This window comes from Neopelma chrysocephalum, unplaced genomic scaffold (assembly GCF_003984885.1).
Source record: "Neopelma chrysocephalum unplaced genomic scaffold, ASM398488v2 Primary Assembly neopelma1_96814, whole genome shotgun sequence".
NCBI classification, from domain to species: Eukaryota; Metazoa; Chordata; class Aves; order Passeriformes; family Pipridae; genus Neopelma; species Neopelma chrysocephalum.
In genome coordinates, this window is record NW_020925458.1 from 402,630 (window position 1) to 421,707 (window position 19,078).

The following is a 19,078-nucleotide window of genomic DNA, read 5'->3' on the forward strand; positions in this document are numbered from 1 at the left end:
TTATAAAATAACTCACAAATACTTTTTTTTTAAATAAAGTAAATGTATCTGTTCAAAATAAGAAATGCAAGTTCTCATGTTGAACAATAATTTTTGTTTGGTCACGCAATAAAATATTGCTAAAATAGCTAAAATGGTATTCAGAAGATTAATTTTTTAAAAAATACCAATTGGCCTGCAGTGGTATTTTAGAGATGTTGCTTTGCTCACCCAGCTGTATTTTCCAGGCTGGCACTACAGGCAACTACGGTTTTTAAGGATCCCTTGGTGTGTTGGCAGGAACTTTTTCTGCCCACACAATGCTGGGACCTGTTCCGCAGACCTCTGCTGTGCTGGTGGGGGCTGCCCACCCACTCCCACCCTCTCAGAGTGGGCAACCGCGGGGTGAGGGAGCCCCCTTTCCGCTGGAGCCCTGTGTGCCCCATCGTCAGGGCCCACAGTGGCCACCCCAGAACTGCACTCTGGCTCAGGCCGTGCCTTCACCGAGGACAGTGACAGCCGTGTCACCGCAGCTGGCAGCGGCGGGGCTGGTCCTGAGCCTGTGGAGCACCTGCTGGGTACAGCATCCCGAGATTTCCACGCCTCCGGGGTCCGGGGGAAGGTCTTCGGGTGGGGCACCCACACCTTGCGTTTCCCAGCTCCATCTTGTGGTGAACAAGGGTAACCTCGTGACTGAGCAAATCGTGCTGAGGAAGGGAGGACGTGGGGGTGAAGCTCAAGGCATTGATGCCCAGAAGCCTCCTGAGGACAAAAAGAATTCAAGCATCAAGAAAGATGGTTTGAGCCTGCTGAGGTCTCTGCTGGAGCCCAGGATCCAAAGAGGTGTTGGGGTATTTTTGTTTGGTTTGGGTTTTTCTGTTTGTTTGGTTGGTTGTTTTTTGTTTTTGTTTTTGTTTTGTTTTGTTTTGTGTGGGTTTTGTTTTGTTTTTTGTTTTTTCTTTTGGGTCTTTTTTGGGTGCTAGAGCAGCTGTGGCATTCTTGGAGCAAGAGATCTTCAGCCTCTGCACAGCTCCTGCTCCTGGCTGAGTAGCCACCTGGGAGCCTCTCTGGGGTGCCCTGGGACTGCTTTTTCTCCTGTCAGATGGGTGAATTCATTGTCTACTCTCTGGGCAATGCCCAGAGCTCACTCTCTCTGCTCGTGGCTCTGCTTGTCCAGGTCCCAGGCCCACCAGAGACCGGTGCGGTGGGCTCTACAGAGGCTGGTTGCTGCCCCAGAGGCACACTGCTAAAACCCCCTAGTTAACCTCTAGATGTGACAACCTGATTAAGGGCCGACAGTGATGTAAACAATAACAATGCCATGGAGAGCCCTAATGCGATGTCCACATTCTCTGGTAGCTCACATAACTGTAGACAAGGGAATAGGCAGAACGGGAGCAGGGGTAAGAAATGGGGATGTCCTGCCCAAAACTATCCCCTGCCTTGCCCTTGCTGGTGGTTGTGATGCTTCCCTGGGGGTCCCTGACTTGCCCTTCTTATGGGTCTGAAGGGCCACCTCTGCAACATTTGTTGTATGCTTGGTGAACAGGCTCACCTCACATTTGTGCTGACATCTTTGAAAAATGACTTTGATTCTCTCAGTATACTGTTTCAGTGATTCATTCTTTATGTGCATTTACTCAGCGGATGTGAGTGGGGAAATAAGATTGATGCTAAATTTATATGTTAATTTTAATATTGAAGCTATCCTGTATTTGAAGAATAAGATCAATTCTTCAATTTCATTTCTTACGTGATATTGCATATTGTCATTACTGGAAAATAAAATTATTTCTGAATGCATACTATCTAAACTTCAATTTTAGTGGACATATAACTCTGAAGCATCATTCTTCTCCCTTCCCTTTAATAAATATCTTAATACAGTATTTTAACATTCTTACAGTAGTCTGCCATGGGAAGATAACACCCTAAATGGTGTTTTGTTAATGTGCTCCCTGCAGCATTCTGCACTGTCACAGGCAGATTTCATGCATGACTCAGCAACTCCCTGCAGGCTGTTGCATGCCTGCTGCAACAGGAATCTTGGTTAATAATTGTGACTCTCACTAGAGATTAATTTCAATGATTTCCACAATAGCAGCAGTGCTTGAGAGCCATAGCCACCGCTAGTTGCCAAGCATGCCTGCATACAGGCTGAATCCTGACCTTAAGTGAAGGATCAAACCCTTAGATCACTATCAGTAACCAGATCATGTAGAGGATAGAATCATATGTACAGAAAGATTTGGCATTTATGGAGTGAGATGTACTTTAAGGAGGTCTACTGCCAGAGACCAGGCTTTCCTGAAGCCGCAACAGAAAAAAGTATTTACAGCACCTTGGGAGTGTGGTTTGGTACTTTATGTCTTTGCAAGCTGTGCAGGAGATTAAACTGAGATAGATAGCAGGAACCTTTGCAAGATTACATCCTTGCTTTACCCTCTAACCCAAGGAAGATTTTCCCCTCTCCTTAAGGGATAAAGTTAAGTGCTACAAGGATTTAATTGCTTTTATCTGAAAATTCTTAAAAAGCGTCAGTGCCCTGTAAATAGGAGAGCAGAACATAGTATTTACCAGAGCATATAGTATAAGATTTTGTTTCTAATTTTTTCTCTCTGAGAGAGAGGCTATAGCTTTTCAACGGCTGAACTGTGACTGCCTTCAGGAAGAAAGTTCCCATGAAAAGCTCAGGACAATTCTGAGATAACCCTGAGCAAGCCACTGTCACAAAAAAATGTTGTGAGACCTAAGGTAAAGACTGCTTGGGTTCTTTCCATCTGTCATATTTCTGAGTCTATAGACTTCATACATTCCAACTTTCTTGTCTGCAACACCTAGACAAAACCAGAAATCTTGTGATAATATTGTACTAATTACCTTTCTTTTCCCTAAAGGCAGTAAATACATGAGTCAGCAAAAGGTTGAGTAACAGTGAGAAAGCAGAATTTCAGACACAATGAAGTCTATTCCTTCTTCCAAGTCTCGTGTAGCTCAGGCAGGGAGGTGGGCAGGCTCAGGAGCAGCTGCTCTCTCCAAGGAAGGTGAGCACATCTGACACGTCTGCCAGCAGTACACATCTCAGCTTGGGGGCTGCAGCCCCCTCAAGAGTGGGTATGTGTCACAGAAGAAAGGCAGTGTGAGAGTGAGCGGTGTGGCAGCAGCATGATGGTGAAGGCACTTGTGGTAGCTGATAAAAACTTTCCCTCTTTGTTGCATGCAGCGAAGCTCAAACCCATTTTCGGAAACATCTTTCTTTGGAGCGCAGTCCCTCTGCCTTGCCTGCACATTGCTGAGATTCCTTCTTGTCACAGTAAATATAAACCAGAAAGAGTGAGATAAAATTTGCTATATACAGAAAAATATAAAAGAGACATCGAAATACTCAGAAATACAGAGAGACATGCTTCCTTGCTACTTGTAAAATGTTGATGTTTTTGTCATTTATAAAGGCTACATGATTGATGTGACAAGGGATGCAGAAGCAATCCTAATGGAGTATTGTACCTGAGAGAGTGCTGCAATAAAAATGTAGGTTTCTGTTTCTCAGCCTCTGCATGTTAATCTCTTGACTCACTGACTAGGAACAGGAGAGTGCTCAAAGCTGTTCCCATTGCACAGCTGGCAGCTTCCGTGGTAACAGAAATCAGTGGGTTTTCACCTTGAACCTGCCTTTTTCCTTAACAAAGTAAGGGCAAGGCTTAATGTTTAGTACAGCTACATATTATACATATTGAAAAGCAACATTTTCTCAAGAGGAACAATTCCTAAACTACAGAAAATTATTCTGCATGGCTCCACACTTACTGCAAAACCCTTTTCAGGAAACTTTAATACCCCTCATAGATTTGGCCCAACTCACAGGCCACCTGTTACATTTTAGGCTACGTGGCCTAGTCCCTAGTAAAGTTATGGTCAACTATGTGTAAGTTATGAATTTTCTTCCTTGCTCTTTCTCCTGTAGTTGCTTTTTTTTTCTAATAGTCTGCAGAGGTATAAACAAAAGGAACATTGGGCCACATGCATTTTTCTTCTATCTCTATTGCCAAATAGTTAATTATCAGGGACAAGGGGTTGTGGGGGAGAAGTTAATTTGTTTTGAATGTTTCCCCAAAATGTAAATAAAATAAAGAATAGGTGATAATATTTCTAAGGCTTCAAAGAAAGAGAGGATTGGTTCTGCTCACTCACACATACCTCCTTCTGCTATTCTCACCTATGTTGGGTGAACACAATACAGGCATCAATCATTGCAGACCTTGTGAAGGAGTGGGAATTGGGCTGGATTTGGGGTTGTTTTGCAGAACTTTGAAACACATAATCAGGGAGGGAGGAGGAAAGGGATAATTTCTGACCTTCAATGGCTTCTGGGGAGTGGTGCTTTCCCATGCTTAAGCCTGAGCTATCAGAGTCTATGCCCACATTGCCATTGCCTTGAAAAGGGAACAGTGTGATTTATACCACGAGTCAGGAGGTGAAAGGGTCTGGTCTCCCTGTCTGGCTGTGCTCATGCCTCACTCCTCTTCCTGAAAGTTCACCACGTGAGATTTTAGCAGACTTGTGTGGTGTGTATTTATGAAAAGCTATGACTAATTCCCAGGTGATTGGTATATTTTTTAACATATTAAAACTCAAGCAAACACCCTACCTGTCAAATTATTGTCTGGCATTCATATATTTCCTGATTTGGCCACCATTGCTCTGTGCTGTTTTAACAGACTTCCACTTTTTCTGTTGTCCCATTGGGCTGGCAGTAGGAGAAATAACTGTGATGTTGGGTGTGGCAACAGGTAGTACAATCACCACCATCCTGCTCGTAGTGGCTCTAGTCTGGTTCCTCACCTCCTTCACAGCACCACACCTCCAGTGTTTTTATAACTTTGAGACCTGAAAATGCAAGCCAACACCTAGTTACTGTGACTTGGTCTTAATTAATCTGCATCTGATTAAAGTTAGTGCCTGAAAGAATGCCAATTGCTTTTTTCTTTCAACAGCACCCCAAAAAAATCACTGATGCTCAAGAACTGGTGACTCCAGTCCTTCAGCCCAGGGCTCCCTTCTCCTCCTTAAACTGGAAAACTCCAAGTTCAGTTGAAAATGTGAACTGTGTGTACAAGATATTTGAGAGTTCCCTGGGAAATGGGCTATATTTTCCCCTTCCAAATGTCTGGAGTTGCAACTGTCTTTGAATGCATCCCTGAGCCGAAATTACAGGAGACAGAGTCGCAAATGACTGTAACATATATTATTCAGACAGTGTAACATATGTTATTCAAACAATTACCTAAAGCAAACGCTGTCTTGCACAACATGACCTGGACCTCAAAAGCATGGCCTAGTCTTCACATAAAATAAGGCAGTCTAGCGATGTTTCAGCCGAATACTGGGTGGATTTATAAGGGCTAAGGAGCGATATTTCATTTGGGACAGGGACAGGAGAGAACGCGACGCTGTGACCCCGGGCTCCTCTCCCCGTCCCAGCTCGGTCCCCCTGGCCGATGGCCCCACCTAGTGTCAGCGCGGTCACGGCGCCGAGCGCCGCTGGAGCTGGATGATGTTATGGCCGCATGACGTTATGGCTGCACATTATAACGAAGAGGGATGGGTCTGTCCTTTCCTAATTCTGCGTGGCTCTGGCAGCTCGGCCAGGAGTGCATTCGCGATCTGCTTTGGGGGTCAGCTCAGTGTGGCAAGGAGCAGGAGGCAGGACAGGTGTCACCAGGACTCTCTCTCCCTCGAACCTGTTTATTCAAAAACCTGAAGGTAGGAGGCAGGCACCACGGCAGGCACCAGCTTCTCCGCAGCCCCTGCCCGCTCCCGGTCAGCACGGAGCTCCCACGGTGTGGTGGGAGAGCCAGCGAGTGTCCCTATGTCTTGCATGCTTATGCACGCACACAGACACACAGCTTCTCTTCGAACTCCTCTCTCACTAAAAGATGAAGATGTCAAAGGTGTTTTGCTTATCCTGTTTGGCTGTGGAAGTGGGTCCAACAAAATAAAGGAGAAATACTTGAGGAAGCCTGCCGTGGTTTAACCCTAGCTGGCCACTAAGTAGCGTGGAGCCGCTCACTCACCCCCGGCCCTCCCTGATAGGGCAAAAAAAGTGAACCTTGAGGGTTGAGATAAGAACAGTTCAAAAATTCAAACCAAATAAAATATTATACTATCACTACTACTAGTAATGATAGTAATAACAATAATAAAAAAAAAAGAAAGAAGAAAGAAAGAAAGAAAGAAGGAAAAAGAGAGAAAGAAAGAAAAAGAGAGAAAGAAAGAAAGATAAAAACTAGCTCAGTTGGTTAGAAAATGGCGCTAACAACATCAGGGTCATGGGTTTGATACCCTTACGGGCCGTTTGCTTAAGAGTTGGACTTGAGGATACTTCCCTTCCAACTCAGAATGTTCTGTGGTTCTGTGAAACTGAAGAGGAAAAAGGGATGCGCAATACAATTGCTCACCACCCACTGACTGATGCTCAACACTCTTCTGCCAGCAGTGATTGACCCCTCCTGGACAACTAACCCAATTTATATACTGAGTATGAAGTTGTTCTATTTATGGAATATCCCTTTGGCCAGTTTATGTCACCTGTCCCTGCTATGCTCTCTCCCATATTCTTTCGTGCTTGCTTGTTGGCAGATCATGGGAACCTGAAAAGTATTTGACCTAGGGTAAGAACTACTGAGCAATAACTAAAACATCACTGTGTTATCATTATTCTTCTACTAAATCCAAAACACCATATCAGCTACTGAAAAGAAAATTAACTCTAGCCCAGCTGAAACTAGGACAAAACCACATGACAAACCTTCGGGTCATCTAGTGTATTAGTGTTTCAAGACACTTGATATTGCCTTTCTCCTTTATCATTCAGGAAAATTATTCTTTTCCTCATTATGTAACCAAAATTTGAATTTTTTCTTGCTACTATACAGTTGAATGATGACAGTGGAGCAAAGTTAACTGGTGTCTGATCTGTCCAGAAATGTCTTGCAATGTCAGTATATATGTGGGTGATGTCTACACCTGAGATCCTCTGTGCCGGACCACAAGCTGCTAGCTGCTTTTTGATATGATGATGTAGGCCTTTTCCCAGTTACCTCGGTCTTGGACATTTCAAGCCCCCTTTTTGCTACTTGTTGTCTTCAGCTCTCTTGGTTACAGTTCATACTAGATTTTCTCAGTGTGCTCCATCAGATGATGAACTCTAAGTCTGCCTAGAAAGTAAGACTAATGCCATCACATTTGTATCACATTCTCCAATGACAAACATCTTGTAGACAAAACAAAACGTGGTAATGCCTGTGGTAATGCCTAGTGTATCTACTAGAATTAAGAATTTCCAAGACTGTCTTTCTCATCATGACAAACAGTCCCTGTTATGTCCTGTCTGTGGAGTAGTCCTCTTGATAGGCTTGCATTTAATCCTCTGTACCTTAAAAATATCGCTACTGCCCTTTTATTTGGAACATGCTAAGGTATCAATTTTAAATTGAGGGACAGGTAACATGGATTTGATTTGCTGGTGGGGTGTTTCCTGGTTTGTGAAACACCGCTTTTTCTGTTTTCTTTACTATGTATAATCAAGGTACCTGCTTAAAAAAGCCAAGCTCCTACTTGCTGGTTTTGATAGCACAGCTGAATAAGTATGAAACAGTAAGTCATGCCCTCTGTCTAAATGAGCTTTTATGTTTAGAAATATGTATGTATTAATACAAATTTTAGAAATCCAGTTTAGGCACTGCTCCTCCTGCTTGTGGACTTTTGATGCTGGATGTGCTTGGGCTTAAATATCATGCTTAAATATCAATAAATGTCTTAGGTTCACAGGAGAAAATGCAACCATGTTATCCACACGTTAGAATACAAGTAGGACTGTGAGCTTTGGCATATCTAGTGCAGTCCACGAGTGCTGGTACATGAGCCAGTGGGGGACTGAGAAATTCCCAGTGGAAGACAAGTAGTTACAGATCTGGACTAAAGCTGTCAGAAAAGAAACAACTTGGACTCTCTGTCATCCTTTCCCCTTCACAAATTATAGCATCTAGTGAAGTAGAATGGAAAGAAAACGTGTGGCATTCAGTTATAGTGAGTCCAGAGGAGGCCACCAAGATGGTCAGAGGGATGGAACACCTCTCCTATGAGGAAAGGCTGAGACAATTGGTTTTGTTCAGCCTGGAAGAAAGAAGGCTTCAAGGCGACCTAATTGAGGCCTTCCAGTACCTGAGCCTGCAGGAAAGCTGGAGAGGAACTTTTTACAAGAGCGTGTAGTGGCAGGACAAGGGGGAATGGCTTCAAACTGAAAAAAAGTGGGTTTAGATTAGATATTAAGAAAAAATTCTTTACTGTGAGGGTGGTGAGCCACTGGAATAGGTTTCCCAGAGAAGCTGGGGATGCTTTATCCTTGGAGGTGTTCAAGACCAGGTTGGATGGGACTTTGAGCAACCTGGTCTATTGGAAGGTGTCCCTGTGCATGGCAGAGGGGTTGGAACTAGATAATCTTTGAGGTCCCCTTCCAAACCAACCCATTCTATGAATCTATGATTCTATGATTCTATATACTGTACTTTTAACTGTCTCTGTGTCTGGAGTAAGTGTAGGGATTGGCCTGTCAGGAGGCAGGGAGCTGTGGAAACTCCGCATCATCCATGTTTCTTGTACATTTCTCTCCAGCTAAGCCCTCCACTCAGTCAGCGCAGGAATTTCCCATCACCACTACTTTTCTGCTGATTCCTATTGTAGCTCTAGATACTGGAAAAAAAAGATTTAGCCCCTTTGGTAACCTCCCTGAAATATGGGAAGAATATGTCTTGGGACATTTTCCCTGCATTCAAGCAATTATCATGCACTTTAACAAATCATTAGTGTTGGCAGAGGTGGCATTAATGTATAATACTTTTCATCTAAATTGCTCTGACTCTTGTGCTTTATGCTCAGGAAATAGGCAGTACAGGATGCTCATGGTGGTCTGCTCTGGCCTTGCTGCCATATACCAGGGCCTTTATGAACCGCTTTGATGCTCAGGCCACAAGTGTTCCATAAGAGGAGAAGTTGGTTGCCTGTCTCCAACATGCAAGATTTTGGAAGGCAGTTAGTTGCATAAATGGATTCATTTTCTAAACTCATATTTGGTTCTTTCTCAGTAGATCCAACCAGTGCTCCTTCTGCACAGAGTTGTCTTGGTCTGGTTTGTTTGAGTTTGAATAGGATGTTCATTTTACTTAATGATTGCTTTGCTTTATGCTTGCCTCATTATGAGGTCTTTGGCTGATCCAGAGACCCATCAAAGGTATATTTAATAAAATAGCATTGCATTACAGTGAAGTGAGTTCACCATGTAACACTTTTCAATGGTGCACATAAAATGAAGACTAAACCAAGGACAGTTAAAACCTTGGATGTGGCCTCAAGTGAATTTCCTTATGGACTTCAGTGCTGAGTGTGGTGTTTTCTGATTTTCCCATTAACAATAACATTTTTTGGAACACATCCTCTTTCCCATTCAGTAGTGATATTGCGCTAGCGTACAACACAAAGTGAAGTTTATGTTACCCAAACTCATTCCTTGAGATGAGTGTCAGCAGGTTAATAGTGTTGTAGAGATTTTCTGGAGAACCCTGGTGTAGATTGTTTTACTGTGAGAAGCTCTTCTCAAAATTTTCCTTAGTGCTGCTTAAAGTATCTGTGTTCACACAAAATAAATCTCCTCACCTGTAAGTAAAATACTTTCTTCATAAAATGTGGCCTGTTCCTGAACTGTCTTTCCTGTGCCCAGATTTCTGACTATCTTTGACTTCCCTGTAGTAAAGCTGCTGCTTTGTTATTCTCAAGGTACCTCAAAAGGATAGTGCTGTGTTTATGACTGAGCATGGTTTGCACTGGTAAAAATTCTGATTCTTTGTCATGAACAACTGAAAATAAAAGTCTGGAAAATGTAATAAACAGATGTTCTGCTTGCCACAGGAGTTCCCAAGTTCTGCAGTATTTATATCCCAGAACTGTCCCTTTCTTCATATGGTCAAGGCTCTTGTTTTATTAGAGATGTGCCAAGCCATAAAGACCATTTCAGCCGCTTTAGCTGTGTCTGTTACCTTTACATGTGAGAAGCAGGAAATGACTACAGAGCACAGCATCCTGCAAAGGATTATGATTGGACTTGCCTGCTTGCTGTTTTGGCATTGCTTGGAAGCTGCTGTAAAGTTTTAGGGTTGCAGTGTGCAAGGTTCAATACAGAATGCAAGTTATTAAGATTGCACTGCTAATATTAAAGAGTTGAAGGAGCATTTGCCTGGCTGTGCAAGAATGGCTTTGCCTGAGAGCAGACTGTGAGAGGTGTTCGTTGTACTCCTGATTTTGATCATTCTTGTCTGATGTACTAAGAGGTGGAAAAGTGATCTGCAGTGCTAAAGTGCCTTGCCACATGCTGATCTGGCTTCTCTGTAACAATAACAAATTGATTATTTATACCAGCACATCTGGCTTGTCCTGAGTGTGTTATTTATGGCAGTTAAGATGCTTGAAAGGTAGACAGGCTATGATGACATGCTGTATGCTGTAGGATCTGACACAGGCCTGAAAAATATCCCTTTAGATGTTGTCATTTTTTGATTATTCCAAATTGCCTCTTAGCTTTGTTGTGGACAAATGTGAACAATGTGAACACTCCTTTTATTCATTAAAAAAAATAATCAGAGCAGTCCTTAGAGTATGGTTGCAGTAGAAACATGGTTAAAAAATATATTGAAATATTCATATGTTGAAAATGTTTTTGCACCCACCAAGTTATAGAGTAGCCACATTTATCTTTCAATTTAAAGTAACTTTTCTTTTTGACTGCCAGTATGACAAGATCACCAAGACCGTGCCAGTTTCACATGGTACTTGTGAATGTGCTGGCATCACTTGGGATACTAAATTGAACATAGGAGAAAGTAGGGTTGTCCATAGATTAGATTATATGACTGGGAAGACAGACAAAGAAATCCCTTTCAGGGGTATGAATATTTAACTCAAATTGTCTCAGTCAGATTGCACAGACACAATTCCCTATGCAATCATGGTCTGTAGAGTGTAAATAATGCAATGACAGTCTGGAAGTGGTTTTGATGTTTCTTTTCTGATTGTAATCATCCATTTGAGTTCACACTTTGAGGCTAGCATCAGGTCCATGGCTCTACCAGGGCCCACTCTGCTAATTATTAATTACTAAAGACTGTAATGATGAAGGGTAATCCGATGCTTATGTTCAGAACACAAAGTTGTTGTAGGACATTTGCCAAAATCAGCACTACAGAATGGCTGCAAAATTGGTGGCTACTGACTGATCTGCTGGAAGGTGAAGATGTCTTTTTTTTTTTTGTTTGTTTTAGTTATATTGTCATACTTGCAGATTTCTGTCATGGAATTTTTAAGACTACTAGTAAGAAAACAAATACTAGTGCGTCAGTCCAGGTTTGAGGTGAAGGAGACTGCGATGGGGAATGAAGGTGTGTGCAAGGAAGGCAGCTGTTCCTGAGAATCCTGAGGTTGCCATGTAATGAGAAAGGAAGATTGCACAAAAAAAAAAGGGAATAGATTTGCTGTTGTCTTCTGGGGGTCACACTGCTTCCTTGGAAGAACTATGTGGGACAGGTGACCTTCTCCCACACTACTGAAGGGCAGGAAACTCCAAAGAATTTCTCCAGGGAGGCACATCATCAGGGAGCAGAGCTGAGGTTTTTATGTTATTCGGTGCATAGAAGGATCATTGTGTTGGATTTGGCAATGGAAAAATTGTATTCAGCATCTCTTGCTACCATTTCTCCTGGGCTCCTTGAGACAAACCAAGGCTCTTTTGGAAGCTTGTGCTGCCATGCTGGTATGGACCTTCAGACTGCAGAGAGGAGAGTTTTTTTGCTGGCTGGTATGGCAGCATTTCTTGGGGAGAGGGGCCTGTTGGGGCCAGGGGAAGGAAACAGACCTATCTTTTCCTCTGCCTTCTCTTCCGTGCAGGAATTTTGCTAAGAGATGTGTCTTACCCATCTCTCACCAAACTCCCTGCTCTTATCTTCTCTACTAGATAAGCTGTGGAGAGAAATTGTCTGCTTGTCCAGGCTGCTGCTTCTCTGTCTCTCGCTCCCTTGAGAGATGCTTTGGAGAGACCTTTGATGTGGAATTCCCAGTGTGACCCTGGGCTGGGCTGCAGCATCTCCCTCAGGATCTGAATGTGGGCTGGGTGTCCCTCACAGCCCCTATCAGGAATGAATTAGAATGTTTCATTCTTGTAAGTGATACTTTTTTGAGTAAACATCCCTGGGTTCCTGTGATGTGTAACTAATGGAGTGCTAAACTCTCAGGGCTGGTTTAAGACTCAGAAAGTACATGTGTTGCCGATCCATCATGTTCCTAATACTAATTAACATAACAGGGACACAATAAAGCCCCAGAACCTGCACACACTACCCAGCTCACATTACCACTCTATAACAGTCTCTCTATTGACCTAACAAAAGCACACATTGGAAAAACAAGACGTGGTCTTTTCTGACTCAGCTAGAACTATTCAGCCAAAGAAGAGAGCTAAGGACTCTCATTTATTATTGTCCGTTATTATTCTGATATATCATGGAACAGAGTTCTCAAATAATCTACAGTGACATTTCTACCTTTGCTATCCGTGTGTGTTACTTGCTGCTTGGCAGGCAGCCTTAACACAGGCAGAGCAGCCACTGACTTGTGGAGAGATGTCCTGGTATTGGAGGGCACATTCTGCTCCTGCAAAAGTAAAAGGGAAACCTTATTTGTTGATTTACATTCATGTTATTTGCAGTTCAGTTACAATGAAAATCTTATTGCTCTTACAATTGTTCCAGGCTTAAAGTAGTTCCTTCGCAGAAAAAGAAGAAAAAAAAATTAAAAATTTTATTAAAGTTTATTCCTGACTAGGTAAACATTTATTTTTAGGTCCCAGAAATGTTTTCCTTTTTTTGAAACACATTGACAATCCCTGCAGTATGTTGTTTTTAATGTATGATAATTTCACTGATTTTAAGAGATGTGTGATGTATAGCCAAAGGAAAGCTGGAAGGAATCTGGACAGCAAGAGATTATCACATTCATGTTCCAGTGATCCCTAATGAGACACGGTCTAGCTTTGTGGAAGCTGGGGGCAGGCTGCCATTTACTTCCACAATTTCATGGTTAGAATTTTATTGTGCTTCTGTCTGAACTCAGTAGAAGTCACTCACCAGCACTTGAGACTGGGGTGCATCTCCTGCTGTTGCACAATATTTAGTGGGCTGACTATAGACAGCACTAGTTTAATCATTATGGCAGGAAATTCTGGTATATTTTTGGAGTGATATAAGTCCACCACTACAAACAACTTGGTCCTTGGGCACGTTCCTTTGTGTTCTTCTTGGTCAAAATTTTAGATGAGTAATTTTTTTCCTGAACCAGCTATTTTTGTCTGTCTTGCTATCATAAATGTATTTGAAAGAATTTTCTCATTGCTATTTAGAAAACGGATCTAGTGATTTATAGCTATATATATCTCCCTCAAATTGTGTATGACCCAGATCTCTAGTATGTGGTTAAACCAAATAGTATCAACTGGATGGACATTCTGGCTGAGATGTTAAATGCTTCTGTCGTACAGTCCAGCACAGGATGGAAAACATCCCCTGCAGACCAAGAAAGTGTGCCCTAAAGAAAAAACCCTTTGAGTGGGAGTCGGAGAGGAGATGAGATGTGCAGAGCAAAGTCAGCAAGGCAGTGCTGCCCCAGTCCTGTGGGAGCAGCTCCTCTCGTCTCTCTTTTGAGCCGAATAGTCAAAGAATAACCAGCAAGAAACTCTTGAAGCTCAGTGTTTTTTGGATCATACTGCCGGTGAACTGGTCGTGCAGTGCAGGCAGAATCTCTGAAAAGAACGTTGCCTTCTCTTTTAAGTCAAAGTGAACTAAATATGGACCTTAACCAATCTCTTCTGCAGTCAGCACAGAAGGTTTTCTGTTGACTTCAGCAAAGCTGGTTAAAGCCCTTTACCCCTAGGGTTGGTTAATTTTATGCACTGAATGGTTTGACACTTTGCATAGTTGATATCATCTTGGATGTCCAAAGACCACAAATTACCTAAGTGTCACAGATATTAAATCACAAAGTAGATGACAGTGTCCTTGCTATGTCATATGATCTTAGTGCAGTTTGTGGGATAGTATTTTTTATTATTGCAAGTAATCATAAGTGCTGAAAAAATACCATAAGTAAAAAAGCATTTTAGAGTACAATGTATCCAATGTTCTTAATATATATATATATATACACATCTGTAATATGTTAAACTCAGACTTATACCCATTTAATCTCAAGGCTTTCAATGGGGTGTCTGTATGGAATGATGGGAAAAGTTTGATTCCAGAATACTCAGTGGCTACACCTCTAAGGAAGACTTTATGCCTTAGATTTTCACCTAGATTTGTGTTTATAATAACAAACACAGCATTTATTAAATATATATTTATAATATATTCCACGCTAGCAATGGTCTGGTCTGTCTACTGTAGGAATCACTTCATGTGCTGTTTGCTTTCTCTTTGATGATTTCAGAAAACAGACAAATCTGACATGTGGGGATGTGTTGAGCCACAGTGCTAAATGCCTGGTCAGGGTGGGCTCTGTCTACAGGCATGACCAGGATATCTATTCCAAAAATCAAATTCAAGCCTGTCAGTGAGGAGGTGAACTTCTAAGAGGAAAGATTTTGAAGCAGTTACAGCTCCTCTGTTACCCTTCACAGATAAGTCAGAACAAAAAAAGACACTTCATTTCAGCTCCCTTCTGCTACAGGACAAATTCATAAGATCAGGAAGAGGTTCCTATGCCTAGTGAGAGTGTTTGCAAAACCACTTAGCACTGCAAACAAGAGGGCACCAAAGGCAGGGCAAGAGAAGCAGCAAATGAGAAGGTCCTAAATATACCTTAGCCGTAGATGCTGCATCCAGCTAGGGTACCATTTTCTCCACCTGTGGTGGCAATGCCATTCCTTCAGAAGGTGACCCTGGTGTCAGCCCTTCATTTGTATTGACTCTGAGAGGAGTTAGAGTTCCCAGTGACAGCAGCTCAGACAAACAGACAAAGGTTGGAAAGAGTTAATTCATCCCTTCTTCAAAATACTTTGTAGGGTTGTTGTGCTGTCCAAATGTGGTGTACTGGAAAAATATTCCAGGCTGTTTGGGGTACTTAAAATATCTCCAACGAAGGGTTCTACTTCCAGAGTCCTAAATATACACATTTCTATCACTGTCCTCTGTGTGCATTCTGGTATTCCCAGTGCTATCTCTGAATCTAGCCTAAAAAAACTAAACAGAGGATGTACAGAAATACTAGCCAAAAATTAAGATAAAAATAATAAATAAATAAATAAAATAATAAAAAGGCTTGAATTTTACTTGTATAATGGCAGAAATCTCTTCCACCTCAAACATCACCTAAAATCTTGTGGAAGGGGACTCTGCACCCTTAAATGTTTCCTTTTAATTATGAGAGGAATTTGAGATACATCAGCATCATATCTGCTGTAGTGGGAGTACATCCCTTGCTTTTATGCTTCCTTAACTGATGTCCAAGAATCAAGTGAGGAGAGTTCTCAGTACCTGCACATACCCATGTGCAGCGTAGGCGGATCGCCTGGTCTGTGAAGTTACGGCACAAGCTTGTCTGATTTTCAGGGTTAGTTCTCAGGTAGGTAGATGGTAAAATCCTTCAGAGCGCTTTTGTGGAAATGTCAAAGTGTAGCCCACTGTGTTTTCTACATAATTTTCGGAGAGGCAAACTATCTCGCATTCACTCCAACATGCTGTGAGTGCTGAGCAGATTCCAATTACCTCTTTCCCCTCTATCGCCTCGGACATCTGTACACTCCATAGTGAGCCAGAGTCTGATACTTGTATTTGCTTGGTGCAATACCACAGTCTATAAATGGTTTTACAAACTTTCCTGCTAGCAGGAGCATAACAAGCAGCCTTTAGTGTGGCCACATGTATCAATACAACCTGAGTCTGTCCAGCTTGTTTTAACTGATATATTGCCAGATTGTGATGTTATTTTTCATGCTGACTAATACCTCAGGTCATCCTGTTAATTTTGGTAAGGCTACTGAGAGACTGCAATGGTACAATCTGACTAGTTACAATTATGGGATTGAATCTATACCGCTAAGCATAGCATAGCCTACCCAAATTATTTGATTTAGCAGGCGTCTTATTGGCATTTTAAATATTTTGCATACAATTATAATGCATCCTGAGGGAAGAAAAAAACAAAACACTGCAAACCAGTTTATTAGTGAGACTCTTGCTGTTCTGCTAAAATATGGCAATCGAAAAGACAATTTGCATTGTAGAGAGTTGACCTTTATTTTCCAGGACTGTAAAACAAACCCCAAACCCCCATACTTTCTGTGTCTGATTGACATTTGAATAAAACTGCCAGAGTGCAAACAAGCTTTGAGAAAACATCTCCAGCAAACCCTGCATTGACTCTAAAAATATTCTTGGCTAAGTTACTTTTTAAGACCATATGTTAAAAAAAATAAAGCCCAAAACTTTACTAGAATTTATTGCAACAAGAGATCTGCCAAACTACTTAAGACATTTGGGAAGATTACAGTGAAGTACGTTAGTTGCTGACTCTACAATTTGCTATGTTCACTGCTTGCATAGTGGATTCTTGATATTCATGCTGAGAGCTGATCCCATTTTCTAGTACATTTTCGCAAGAGACCTGCCAAATGTCTACCGGCTTATTAAATGCTGACAAACCAAAGGTCAGCCTTGTTTATGAGCCACAGCAAAGCTGCTGCGGATGGCACATAAGCACTCTCCATGACTTTTTTTTTTTTTAACTTAAAATTCCAGCGCAGGATTGGATGGAGATGGGTTTGGACTGGTTTTGACTTGGAGTCTCTCTAGGTCTGCCCCCATGCTCCCCAGCCATAAACCTGGAGGCCACAGGAGAGGCAGTTCTAGTTCACTGAGATGTGTTTCTTTTTGCTTCCAGGCTCCTGTGGTCCTGTTTGCAGAGGTGTGGGCCAGATTGTGCCCCCTTGCTACATCCTCGGTGAGCAGGCAGAGCCTTCAGCTGGAGAAGGCAAACCTGTCCTTCCTTTAGAGTCCATTCCTCCCTCCTCCGTGGGAGTACATTCCTTCAGCTGCCAGGGTGAAAAGGATTGTAAATGAGAAAATCTACTGCACCCTGTGTCCAATTCAAAGTTGTCTATGTCCATGGGAAACATTTTGTTGATGACTCTGGACTTCCTGTCGGACTTTCACTGTGTCTGAATTGACAAGTCTCTCCTGTTCACCATTACCGCTTTGATATCATTCCAGTTTTGTATGACTGAAGATTATCCTGATACAATAAGCAAGTATTTCTATAAAGAGGCTAACCCTTGCCCTCCTTGACAAAGCAAACATTCTTAAAAAGGCAGTGGTATCACTGTCACATCCAATAAAATTTCTGCTATGTTACACTGTAGTACACTGTAGTAATGTGTAGACACATTACCTCAACATTTCTTACATCCTTATAATATGTATTTATTATATTTATATGACTGGCACATAGAATATAGAAATAGAAAAATCTCTGACTCCGTACCTACAAATATGTTAGGCAGCAATGTATTTAAAAAGTAAAAAATTAAACGTTTGTTTAAAACAGAACATACTTCTTTCCCATCCCCAACAACCAAGACTTGCTTGTTTAAAACATTCGATGGTGCTATCAGTTCAGAAAGGCCCGTGTCACGGATAAAAATCGTATCCAGTTTTGCTTTACAAGAGAGAGAGGGAAAGGAATGTAGAAGAAAAAAAATCCACATTTTTGTGGAAGTAAACTGCAAAAGAAATCATGGTTTGTACTGATTGGGTAATACCAGAAAAGGTGATCTCTTCTTCTTTTTTCTTTTTCTTTTTTTTTTTTTTTTTTTAATAAATTACTTTTTCCTCCACGAAAATCTCAACATCTTCTCTGGAGCAAATATGCAGTAGCTTTATGTTTTGCCCTTATGTCCGGGCCCGATGCTGGGCTGGATCCCTCTGTTATGGGGCCCCAGCCCCGCCGGTGGGATCCCTGGCCGGGCACCGGGACCGCAGGGGTGGGGAAAGAGGGGGCGGCGGGAGGGGCGCAGGCAGGAGCAATTTGTTTCAGATTAAACGGTAACATCTCTGACCTAGCAAGCGGCGGCGATCTCCCGCGTTTGTCATTGCAATCTGCCCTCGACGGCGCGGGGAGAGGGCAGGATCAAAGCATTCCTCCGGGGAAATTGCACCCGGGGTTGCCGTTTGGTTAGCCTGCCCTAACCTCGCTAATAAATTTCCCGTGAGGAAGGGAGGGCTGGGGAGGCGGGATTGTGGCACTTGCAGCTGCACCTGCACCTGCCTCTGCCTGGACGGCAGAGCCATGATGCAAAGCAGGGCCAAGTGCCTGGGGAAGGCGAGAGTGCAGCCTTTGTAGTGTCCCAGGGCTGCTCCTCCACCCCGAGGGAAAGGGCGCTACTACAAGTGGCACAGCCCCCGCCGCTGCCTGCCCGGCCTGAGGACCCATCCCCGGCCCCCATCGGGGTTTCCACACCCCCACCCCGCCTTGGGCAGCGAGGCTGCTGGTGGCAGCATCACACCTCCTTCATCTCGCCTCGGGCAGTGCGGCTCCCGGGGGAACCCTCGTGGCAACGCACGGGTCGGGAGGGGGGCACAGGCGAGGGTGCGCGGTGGAGGCTCTGAAGGAGTCCCGGAGAATCTCAACAGCCCTGGCCTCGGGTCTCGGCCCCGGGCCCCGCAGACACCGGGGCTGATGCGGCGGCGGGGCGCTGAGCGGGGAGCGCTATGCGGGGCAGGTGGATCCACAGCTGCACATCGCAGGCTTCAGTGACTCCCCTCGTAAGGAAATCAGCGCCTTTCCCAGCACGGCACGGCGGTGCCTCTGCCCGTGTCGGCTTACAGTGGACACGGCTGACAACGCGGACCAAAGCGGAGGACTGAGCGGGAGCAGAGGTCCTTGAGGCCCAAGACTGGGAGCAGCTCTCCTGCTTCTCACTCCGCGGGTGCGTGCCGCCGGAAAACGG

General features: G+C 43.2%; 1 long non-coding RNA gene across 1 annotated transcript; it reads right to left on the minus strand.

The window, feature by feature from the left end:
• Positions 1–2,460: 2,460 nt before the first annotated feature.
• Positions 2,461–5,469, minus strand: LOC113981919. The gene is made up of 3 exons (XR_003538566.1): positions 5,264–5,469; positions 4,628–4,866; positions 2,461–2,816 (listed from the first exon to the last, which is right to left on the minus strand). It is a non-coding gene; the product is annotated as an uncharacterized LOC113981919 (long non-coding RNA).
• Positions 5,470–19,078: the final 13,609 nt, after the last annotated feature.